Raw genomic sequence first — 12,339 nt, 5'->3', positions numbered from 1 at the left:
ATTTCTCTCTCCGTTGTTGCACTGCGGACCGGAACTCAGCGAGGCCCGAGCCGGCGCAGGCGGCAGCTGTGGCCGCGCGGAGACGGGCGGTGGCTGAGCCGCTGCTCTGCTGGGGGAGCCGGCGGAGGGCGAGGCTGCGCTGGGGGATTTGAAAGGTGGATCAGAAGGGCAGCAGTGGGTTTTGGGCTGATATTTAAACAAGGGCGGATGATCTGTTGCCCTCTTGCGCCGAGATGCCCTTTGAAGCGTTGGGGCCTGTAACATCCTCAGTTTCAAAATCAAAGCTTGGGCTGGAAATGTTTTTCCCTCCTGTTCTTTCAGTTATGATCGTTACTGAAGCCATGAGAGAAAACAAAATATTCTTTTGAATTTGTTTAATTTTTGCAGGTGACAGCACTCTGTACTTAGTCCGAGGCCCCTGCTGTTTATGTTGGCCTTTCAACCAGCAGTAGGGAAGAGGGAACATGGAAATGTGTTTCTACAACCATGAAAACTGACTGGGGGATTCAGGGACTTGTTTAGCAGCTGAGACTATTTAACTTTTTTTAACTGACTCAATTTCAGGTGTCCCTTTAATATTTGTAAACACTTTGAGCCCATACAATTATACTTATATTATACACGTCAAATACTCTTGGCCTGATTCTCCACAGCTCTACACATTGCATGGTCACTATCTGTGCAAAATAGGCAGAAGGCCTGGTCTACGTATACAAGTTGTCCCAATGTAATTCCTTACGCCTGCACACTTTCTAACCTAAACAAAAGGACACAATTGTGCAGATCCCCACCACAACTACCCCCTGCTCTGGATTTCTCTACACCCAACTGGGGCCCTGCCCCATTGATCTGTAGCAATCTCGGATGGCAGGCTTTCTTATTGCCATTGCCATCACTTCTCAGCTCTGAAAGCAGGTCTCACTCTAGTGTTATGACAAGGTAGGCCAGGCAAGCTTGGCACACCACTCAGGAATGTGGCCTTTCAGGTTCTGACATTCTGCAGCCACTGCTGATTGTCCCAGGTCTCTATAATGATTCAGCATTTCTTGTACTGAGTGCAACTGCTCTGAAAATAGATCAAACACAAATTCCTGAACAGCTTCAAAACATGGAGTTCTCCTCAGGCAACTCCTTCCACCTCCAAATTCATTTAGTTAGCACTTCTGGATCAGTCAGTGAGAATTCTGTCCAGTATAACAGGATAGGCTTTCTTGTCACAATAATGGACTGCTGCATTCCTCTGTGTTTAGGGTTGTGAGCAGTTTGGAAAGGAAATGGGGACCAGCTGAGTTCTGAAATATGGTGGCAGGAATAATAGGTAATTGGCCTCTATTCCCACAATTCATTCAGATGCCAGCAGATATCCTACAATATACCATGAAAATGAGATCCATTTTTCCCTTACCATCGAAGAGTGCCTTTAGGCTAAAGGTTTATAAACTGCTTTGAGATGTTTTGATTAAAGGAGCTACAGAATTGCAAACATCTCTTTGCTGTGAGCCAGATTCTTCCATCCTTACTCAAATAGTCTCATTGGGGAAAAGATAGTACTTAACATAAGGGTGACAGAATCTGGCCTTTTCTTACAGTAGCTACACTTACACTGGATTCTGGGTGTTTGATTTACTTTTAGTTGCTTTAGATGTCCTTTGTGTGCGTGCCAGTGACCATCTACACTTACTAAGAGAATAACATCACTCTCGTATAAACCTTCGAGAATGTATTTGATGACATTTGTGAGCATAATGAAAGTAGTCAGACAGTTTGAACAGAGTGGTCTTTGCTCTTAGATTTTTTTTCTTCCTTCATTCTCTTGATTTTTTTTCTTGGGGATTAAGCACCTGAATCAATAGATGGAATTACACAACAGAGAGAGAGTTTGCAGGGAGGGAAATTAAACAATTTATATCATTTACAAGTTTCTCAAGAGAAAGATGTCATGAAGAAAAATGAAAATATGTAGGAAAGGGATAGTGAAGAGCTTTAGACTCTCATGAGGAAAAGGGAAAATTGACAAAAAGGAAATGGGCAAAGTGAAATGAAAGCAAAATCCTGTGAATAAGAGAAACAGAAAATGGATCATGATCAAAGAAAAGACACAAAACACTAGATGTGTGTACTTTTGAAGATTTTTGCTGTAATGCAAAATTTTTTAGATCAACAGAAGGTCAAATCATTAACACAGTTTTCCTGCCCATGTGTCATAAATATAAAGGGAAGGGTAAACACCTTTAAAATCCCTCCTGGCCAGAGGAAAAACCCTTTCACCTGTAAAGGGTTAAGAGACTAGGATAACCTCGCTGGCACCTGGCCAAAATGACCAATGAGGAGACAAGATACTTTCAAAGCTGTGGGGGGAGGAACAAAAGGGTTCTCTCTGTCTGTCTGTCGCTTTTTCCAGGAACAGAAAAAGAATGGAGTCTTAGAACTTAGTAAGTAATCTAGCTAGATATGCGTTAGATTCTGTTTTGTTTAAATGGCTGATAAAATAAGCTGTGCTGAATGGAATGTATATTCCTGTTTTTGTGTCTTTTTCTAACTTAGGGTTTTGCCTAGAGGGATTCTCTATGTTTTGAATCTGATTACCCTGTAAGGTATTTACCATCCTGATTTTACAGAGGTGATTCTTTTTACTTCAATTAAAATTCTTCTTTTAAGAACCTGATTGCTTTTTCATTGTTCTTAAGGTCCAAGGGTTTGGGTCTGTGTTCACCTATGCAAATTGGTAAGGATTTTTATCAAGCCTTCCCAAGGAAAGGGGGTGTAGTGTTTGGGGAGGGTTTTGGGGGGAAAGATGTTTCCAAGTGGACTCTTTCCCTGTTATATATTTGTTAGATGCTTGGTGGTAGCAGCAATAAAGTCCCAGGGCAAAAGGTAAAATAGTTTGTACCTTGGGGAAGTTCTAACCTAAGCTGTTATAAATAAGCTTAGGAGGTTTTCATGCAGGTCCCCACATCTGTACCCTAGAGTTCAGAGTGGGGAAGGAACCTTAACACCATGGCTAATAGGAGGGGAGACTTGGAGTGTCCTAGAGTTTAAGGCCCAAAGAGACTACCAGATCACTAACCTCTTGTCTATCACAGGCCACCCGCACCACCCAGCACTAAACCCAACAACTGAAATTAAATGAAAATATTACAGCCCACAGGAGACTAGACTTATATGCCACAGGCAGAGAATAGGAGTGAGAGATGCACCAGTGCCAAAGACCCCCAGGATGGCAGGATAATTGATAAGTGGGATATATCTAGCTAATCTTGGGCAAGTGAACCCCCCCCCCCCCCCGACACTGCAGTGGAAGGAAAAAAACCCCAAGGTTACTGCCAATCTGACCTGGGGAAAAATTCCTTCCTGATCCCACATAACAGCAATCCGTTAACAAGAAACAGCCAACCAAGCAGCACCTGAGAGAATGCTTTGTACCACCTCAGAACCCTTACCTTCCCCGCCCAAGGTCCTATCTCCAGTTGTGGCCATCCCTGATGTGGCAGGGAAAGGAGATTTTTAAAAGAAGTTGCATTGAGGAAAAAAATCCCTTCCTGACACCTGCAGGTGGCTGGCTGAAGTCCTAAAGCATAAGCTTGTAGGAACATCAAAAAACAAAAACCCAGAAGTCACACTCATAAACTTGTCCAGTTCTGTCTTGAAATTAGTTGTTTGCCTCCACAACTCCTATTGGGAGGCTGTTCCAGAACCTCATCCCTCCTGATCATCCTAGTAGGCCTTCTTTGCAACTGTTCCAGTTTGATTTCATCCTTCTTAAACATGGTTGACCAGAATTGTACATGGTATTCCAAATGAGGTCTTACCAGTGCCTTGTATGATGGTATTAATACTTATCTATCGCTACTGGAAATGCATTGCCTGATATTTCCACTGCATGCATACGATGAAGTGAGCTGTAGCTCACGAAAGCTTATGCTCAAATAAATTGGTTAGTCTCTAAGGTGCCACAAGTACTTCTTTTCTTTTTGCTGAATATCCTAGGATCACATTTGCCTTTTTCACAGCTGCATCACATTGGTGGCTCATAGCATGGGTGGCGGGTATAAGAGGCTTGGGGAAGCTAAGCCTCCCCAAATGGGGTAAGAAATCCTGGATGCAGTGCACCTCCTTTTGGAGGCCTGCCAGTCCACCATCTTTGGAGCGCCCTGCCAGAAGTTCCTGAGAAGTGGTGGGGGCCACTGGTTCCTGGACCATCGCCCTGCCTGCACCCCATCCCGAGGTTCTACTCCTGCTTGGCCTCTTTCCCTGTGGCTCTGCCCTTGCTCTGCCTCTTCCTGCCCTTACTCCAGCTCTTCCCCTGAGGTCCCCCCACCTGTCGCTTGTGCCCCTCTGCCCCCTCCCGCGTAAGCCCCCCACTCCGCACCTGCCAGAACAGGGGGAGGGGAGCAGGGTGTCGGGGGGACCTTCTGGCACTCACACCCAGCCTCCCCAAATGGAAGAGTCATACGCTGCCTATGGTTCATAGTTAAGGCTAAGATTTTGTCACGGACAGATCATGGGCAATAAAGAAAAATTCACAGACGCCCATGACCTGTCTGTGACTTTTACCAAAAAATCCATGATAAAATGGGAAGGGGCTGGGCAGATGCCAGGTGTCTGGAAGATCCAAGCCTCCACCCGCTCTGTAGCTGGGAGCTGCTGCCATCCGCCGAGCCGCTTCTGGCAGCTGGGGCTCTGCAGGGATTCCCCACACCCACAGCGGCTGGGAATTTGGGGGCACCGCTGCCTCAGGTGGTAGGGGTTACTCATGGCTCCCTGCTCCTTGAGGTGACTGAGGGACCCTGCAGCTCCCAGGTGTCGATGCTGGAGTCACAGAGGTCTTTGAAAGTCATGGATTCCGTGACCTCCGAAACTAAATCATAGCCTTACTTATAGTTACCCTGTGATCGACCCACACACCTAGGTCTCTCTCCTTCTTTGTTGCTTCCAACTGATAATTTCTGCTCCAAACTGCAGATTTAATATTATTACACCTTAAGTGAGTGACCTTAAACTTTGTACTATTGGATTTTATCCCATTTCTTTCACACCAGTCTTCAAAGTTATCCTAATCTTTCTATATAATCTTCTGATCCTCCTCTATATTGATGATGCTTCCCAACTTCCTTATCATCAGCAAATTTCATTACCACGTGCCTACTTCTTGTGCCAAGGGCATTTAACGAGATTGAGGCCTATCTTGTAGCACCCACTTCATGCTAGTCCCAGCTTGCTCTTGCTGAGCCAGTGCCCTCTCTGGGGAATTCTGCCTGAAACCTTCTCACCAAGTCCAGGAAAGGTCACTTCCAGCAGGGTCAGTTGTTGGGTTTTTCATTATTATTATTAGTAGTAGTATTATGTATTATTTCAAGACATAACAAACAAGATCAAAACTTCCCCCTCATCAGTTCCTCAACCCAAAGTTCCTGGCTCTAATCTGAGAGTCTTTTTTATAATAGGACTTCCTCACAGTTTCCCTTCTGTCCATTTTTGTTTCTGGGAGTGGTCCCTTCAACCTCTAGCAGGTATTGCAGCACCTCCTCTTCATTTCCTTCTCCTCCTTTTATGAGGATCACCCAGTAAAGCAGCAGGTCTTTTCCCAGAGGTAAAGCTTGAGGAAAAGAAGCACAGGAGTCTGTTCTCACTAGAGCATGCTCGCCTCCAGAGCCTGGAATGAATCCTGAGACTCCTGACTCCCACCATTCCTCTGCTGTCAGCAAGTACCTAAGAAACCCCTGGCAAAGTGTCTCATTCCCCTGCAGTGCTGGTCCACATAGTGGATGACCACCTACTATTGCTATTGTTTAGTCCAGTAGCTCAAGTGGCAAGGATCTGTGTGGTGGATCTAAAGTTTCAGCCTTGTGGATGACCTATATGGGTGTTAATAGGATGCCACATGATAGAATTTTGCGGGAGAGAACATTAGTTTGCCTTTTTTAAAACCCAGGAAATTACACTGACAAAATTACACTAAGAGAATATTATTAAGATTGTAAAAGGCTAGTACTCAAAAGTTAGGAAATGCCATAATTATAGACAGAGCAACCTTAATCAGCCCCCTTGCATGTATGTATTATGATTATGCTTGGAACGATTCATTTTTTATCAGTAAATGTCAATTTCACCATACACACAAAAAACAATGACAAAATATTTCCATCAATAATTGAAATTTACGATAGACAAAGAAAGAAAAATGCTGCTTTGAGAATTTATTGAGCCAGACAGAGCTCCAGCCCCTCCCGGACAACACTCCTGGATTCAGCAAGGGGTCCCAGCAATCCATCTCCCCTCTCTCCAGTGTGAAAGAGGAGACAGTTGGGCCATCCCCCAGATCCATCGTATACTGGCTGTGGCCCTTCATTGTCTGGGATAAGTATTCTACTGCCATTAACTAATGTAATTAATCTATAGGTCAAATTGTAATAGTCTGTGTTGAAGTACTGAAGGTTCAAACTCTGCTGATGATGCATCATAAGAGCTGGATTTGACAGGTGTAAATAATGGAATTAGTTTTTATCTCCTTCCTTTAAAACTAGGAAATTACTTACAAAAATACTACATTAAAAGAACTCTAGGTTGCGAAGTCAAGAACTCAGAAGTTTGATTGTCCATACATTCCTCCTTGTGAGAGTGCATTATGATATAGTCTTTAATTACACATCCCATACTGTTTTTTTCCTCTGGGTACTTGACTTACTCAGGGTACAAGTTGGATGCACAATAGGGCATAATTAAGTTTGCCCAAGCAACCATAACTCTGGCATTTCCCAGCTTTTGAGAGCTGGATTTAATTAATCTTTTTTCCTTTTTTTTTTACATAATTATAAACTAAATCATGTATGGATTTTATGCAAATATGGATTTGGTGGAGTACTTATGCTGATGGGAGGTAGCATCTTCAGAAAATACATAGGTGTCTGCTTCCAGGAGAGGGTTCCTGGCTGTGAAGTCCAAGCAGAGAGAGGTTCCACCCTCCAGCCTAGATTTAGGTACCCAAGTTTATGTGAGGAATGGGGCTTAGGACACACTCCTCTCATCAGTATCTCCCTTTGGCTAGTTTACACAGGTCCCCACTTAGCATGCTGGCTTTGGCAAATCCCATTCTTAGGCACCTATATCTCCCCATTCATTATATAGAGAGCCTAGGTGCTGGACTCAGACTTTGTGGATTCCAGTGGGTTTTTTTCTAGGCACCTAAAAGTTAGGTGTTGTAATGCTTACTGTCACAATGCCTGAGTCCCTTTGTGAATCTAGCCCCCAGTGCGTAGTATCAGTCTTTTCTGGGTTGGGGAGACAGGCCACCATGCTTACACCTGGTTTTATCGTAATTTACAAATTAAAACAATGGATCTTAACTCAAGAAAAACAGGGTTATAATAAAAATGTTATAGTCATGAACTGTAGCTTTGCTGTCAGGTATGGCTATGATGATACTTTTATAAAACTCCATATATATGGAATGGATTCCAACATGTCTTAGTTTAGAAATTTTAACAAACTCCCCCTTTTACTCAAAGGAAAACATTTTTTAAATGTGCTTTTGAAAATTCCACGAGGTACTAGATTAGGCACATATCTGAATCTGTAGGTACCTAAATACCTTTAAAAATCTGGCCCCCGCCATCTGTTTCCCTATAGCCCCGTTCAAGTAATAATGACTTGTGCTTGTGCTAACCACAGGTGCCATGGCAACAAGGATGCCCAGAAAAAGTAAGGGTGGGTGAAAACGTTACTTAGCAACAAGGATCTTTAGGTTGGAGAGCTCTCTTCCTAACTGTGAAGGAAAATGACAGTCAAAATAAAAAAATGTAAAAACTCAAGGAGGAAATGTGCAGTGACTGGTGATGGTAATGAGTTGGAAAGAAGTATCAAAAGAAAGACAGAGGGGCATTAATATGAAATCTTAGGGAATATAGGAGCTTCTGAACAGACCTGGAACAAACCAGAAATAAAAAGGGAACAGTAAGAGAACAATGAAACCAAACAGCACAGAATGAAATGAAACCAAAACCCAGAATAGACATACAGAAAAGGATAATGGAAAGCAAACAGTGTTGAATGAGGAAAACAGAGGACTATAAAACAGAAGAGAGAGTTTCTATGTACATATGTAGCTACAACTCTACTTAAGAACATAAGAATGACCATACTGGGTCAGACCAAAGGTCCATCTAGCTCAGTATCCTATTTTCCAACAGTGGCCAGCACCAAATAATTCAGAGAGAATTAACAGAACAGGTCTATTATCAAGTGATCCATCCCCTGTTGTCTAGTCCCAGCTTCTAGCAGTCAGAGTGTTCGGGACACCCGGATCATGGGGTAATGCCCCGACCATCTTGGCTAATAGCCAGTTATGGACCTATCCTCCATGAACTTATTTATTTTCTGAACCGAGTTATACTTTTAGCTGTCACAGCATCCCATGACAGTGAGTGCCACAGGCTAGTTCTGCATTGTGTGAAAAAGTACTTCCTCTTATTTGCATTAAATCTGTTGCCTATTAATATCATTGGGTTTTTGTATTGTGTGAAAGGATAAAAAATAACACTTTCACTTTCTCCACACCATTCATGATTTTATAGACCTCTATCATATCCGTCCTTAGTTGTCTCTTTTCTAAGATGACCAGTTCCAGTCTTTTTAATCTCTCCTCATATGGGAGCTGTTCCATACCCCTAATCATTTTTGTTGCCTTTATCTGTACCTTATCCAATCCTAATATCTCTCCTTTGAAATGGTGTGACCAGAAAGGTATAAAGTATTCAAGGTGTAGGCATACCATGGATTTATATAATGGCATCATCATATTTTCTGCCTTATTATCTATTCCTTTCCTAATGGTTCCTAACATTCTGTTGGCTTGTGCCGCTGTACATTGAGCAGATGTTTTCAGAGAACTATCCGGGTTGACTCCAAGCTCTCTTGAGTGGTAACAGCTAAATTAGAATCCATCATTTTGTGTGTACAGTTGGGATTATATTTTTCACTTTGAACTTTATTTTTATATTTATTTATATATATATATATATATTTATTTATATATATATTTATTTTAATATTTATTATATTTTTCACTTTGCACACATTACTTTGCACTTATCAACAATGAATTTCATCTGCCATTTAGACATGTTTTGAAGTATTTAACACTTTGCCCTCTTTGGGCCAAATGCAAAGCCCACTGAAATCTATGGAAAAATCTCATTCACATCATTGGAATTTGTATTAGGCCCATAGAGTCTTTCATCAAAGATTGGAAGTCAGAAAGACTAAATAAAGCATTACAGATTACATCACTCAGAGGGGTGCAAAACGGGCTTCTCACATTCACATAGCTACCGCTCAGAGAGGTGGAGTACCTACACTGACGGATGAAGCTCTCCCATCGGCATAGGTAGCGTCTTCACTAAGCACTATGGTGGCACAGCTGCATTGGTACAACTGCAGCACTGTGAGAGTAGACAAGCTCTAAGACACACAACTTCCTTGCACAGCAGAGGAGAACTTTATTTGACAACTTTACAGAACGGGAAAACAGACAGACACAGAAGAGTGAAAAGAACGAGGCGTACTTGTGGCACCTTAGAGGCTAACAAATTTATTTAAGCATAAGCTTTTGTGGGCTAAAACCCACTTCATCAGATGTAAGGTGCCACAAGTACTCCTCATTCTTTTTGCTGATACAGACTAACATGGCTACCACTCTGAGAAGAGTGACATGACTTGACAGAAACTAATGTAATTTAGCAAGTTACTACTTAGATATTTGGAATGCTGATTTGAGTGCCCAAATATGGAAGGCGTTGCCTTAATTTAGGCACCCCAATTTAGAAAGCTCCACCCACAGATGACACTAAAGATATGTCTACACTTTTGAGTTGGCGATATGAGTCCCAGTTTGGGAGACATACCCACAGTAGCGCTCACTGAGCTAGCATGCTAAAAATAGATGGTAGCCATGACTGGAGGAGCTAGCCACCCCATGTACATACCCGTCCAAGGCACCAGGCACATACTTAAGGCACCGAGCACCACCGACCTCTTGCGCTACTGCGGCTACACTATGTGTAGTATGCTAGTTCAGACAGAGTTAGCAAGGATATGTCTTCTCAAGCTGGGAATTACATCCCCAGTTTGATGTGTTAGACATATCCTAAGCCAGGTTTGGCCAAACCTGGGTGGCGTTGCGACCCCATATGCCAGGTTGCAACACTCAGAGTCGGGAGTCAGAACCCCATAGGTTCTGCTGCTGCAAGGAGAGTACAGGCTCGCTCTCCAACACCTCCCTCACCCAGAGCCTTCCCTCCACACCAAGCCAAGATCAGGGTTGTGGTATGAGGGCAGAGGGTGCTGCTGCAGGTGGTCAGTGCCCCCTCAGCAGGGAGAGGAGAAGGAGGTGGCAGTGACAGAGGAGAAGGATCCTTGCCTATGATTTTGCCTCTTGCCTCCTTCTCTTCGCCCCCTCCCCTCCCCCATGATTTTGGATTCTGGATGGATCATGCAGAAGAAAAAATGCACCTGATAGGTCCCCTTAGTAAAAAGTTTGGGAACCACTGTCCTAAGATGAGGTCTTCAGGTTGCTCCGTAGAGAGATTCTCTCCTGAAATGTCTTATTAAATGTTATTAAAAGTGCCAAATTTATTCATTCTTGGATTAAATTCAACATGCCTTTCCTCAGCAAAAAGACAGTTTTCTTGAAAGCAGTTATGAATTTTTGTGATTTATTCATTAAAAATAAAAACATTTTAAAGGACAAATTCTCAAGAAACCCACTTTATGGAGCCACCTGCACATATGTTAAAGCCATCTATAATAGTCAGTTTAGATTAAGCAAAACATTTAAGGTCTGCTCCTTTCAAGGGATCTGGGTTAATTCTCTTGTGTTGGCTGATCTTAACAAACTGACTATTCCTTAGTGAAAGCCCTAACTATATGTATATGCACAATGGACACATGCAAAAGTGAAAAGAGATGTTTGTCACAGAGAAGTAATCTATGCTTTGTGGCAGCAGCTCCCCCTCACTTTCATGTCTCCACTCTGAATCTGATAGGACAAGAAGCTTCTGGTTTTTTTCTTTCTCGAAACTGATTATATTGGCAAGGAATTATTTTAAACACCAAAAACATTTTTGGTGGAGAATCATGTTTAATCTAATCAAGCCTCTAGCAGGCAGTTGCTTTGTTTTTTCTGACAGAAGAGTTGGATTATCTAGACATGTGCTAGATTGTGATTTTAATACCACAGTCCTGTGTAGGTAATGTATCCTGCAAAAATGTATCCTTCAAGTAGAAGGCTCTAGCTGTCTCCCATGTCTTTGCCCTTCTACTCCCATATTTAGTGTTGTCAATTCTTGTGATCTGATTGCAAGTTGGTCTTGTGATATTTAGTGGATATTTTTACCATCTCCAGCTGCTAGAATTAAGAGATTGCACTACTGCTGCAAATTTAAGAAATTTACGTTGTTTTTTTTTAAAATGCAAGAAGAGATTTTCATTCAATCTCTCTTGGTTAAAATCCATATATACACAATTGGTCAATGCAGTCTGTAGTTTAGGAGTGCTCCTGAATTCCTTGCTGACACTAAGTTGTCACATAGCAGCATCAGGAAGCCATGCTTCCTACCATTTTTAGTTAGCTGAGACTCCATCCTATCCTGATGGATAATGACCTGGCATCAGCAATACCTGCTTTCGTGACCTGCTGACTGGGAAAAAAAGCAATGCAACATACCTGGTTGTCAAGCCATCAGCCCTTAGGAAACTCCAGCCAATACAGAACGTTACAATGTACTTCCTCAGCAACATTGGCTACCTCCAGTATGTCTAACATGTTTTCTGCTTTCTACACTGGCTTCTCATTGAATGTCAAGTTCAATATGCTCTATGGGCTGAACCCACGATATCTAAGATATTGCTTAGACCTTCAGGATAAAGATTGTAGCTGACAACTCCTTCTACCATAAGGTGAAGCTTGTCTGACAGAACCATCTCTAGGGCTGTTCTGATATTGTGAAGCAAACTCTCTCAGGAACTAGGGGCCCTCACAAACTCCACCTCCTTCCACTTCCGGAGCAAGGCATGCTTCTTCAAGCTGCCTTCTCTAACATACATTGATCAAACTGGACAGTCTCTATGTAAAAGAATAAGTGGACACAAATCAGACGTCAAGAATTATAACATTCAAAAACCAGTCGGAGAACACTTCAATCTCTTTGGTCACTCGATTACAGACCTAAAAGTTGCAATTCTTCAACAAAAAAGCTTCAAAAACAGACTCCAATGAGAGACTGCTGAATTGGAATTAATTTGCAAACTGGATACAATTAATTTAGGCTTGAATAGAGACTGGGA

Source organism: Lepidochelys kempii, chromosome 11, assembly GCF_965140265.1.
Source record: "Lepidochelys kempii isolate rLepKem1 chromosome 11, rLepKem1.hap2, whole genome shotgun sequence".
NCBI lineage: Eukaryota > Metazoa > Chordata > Testudines > Cheloniidae > Lepidochelys > Lepidochelys kempii.
Note: the sequence above shows the minus strand (reverse complement) of the source record.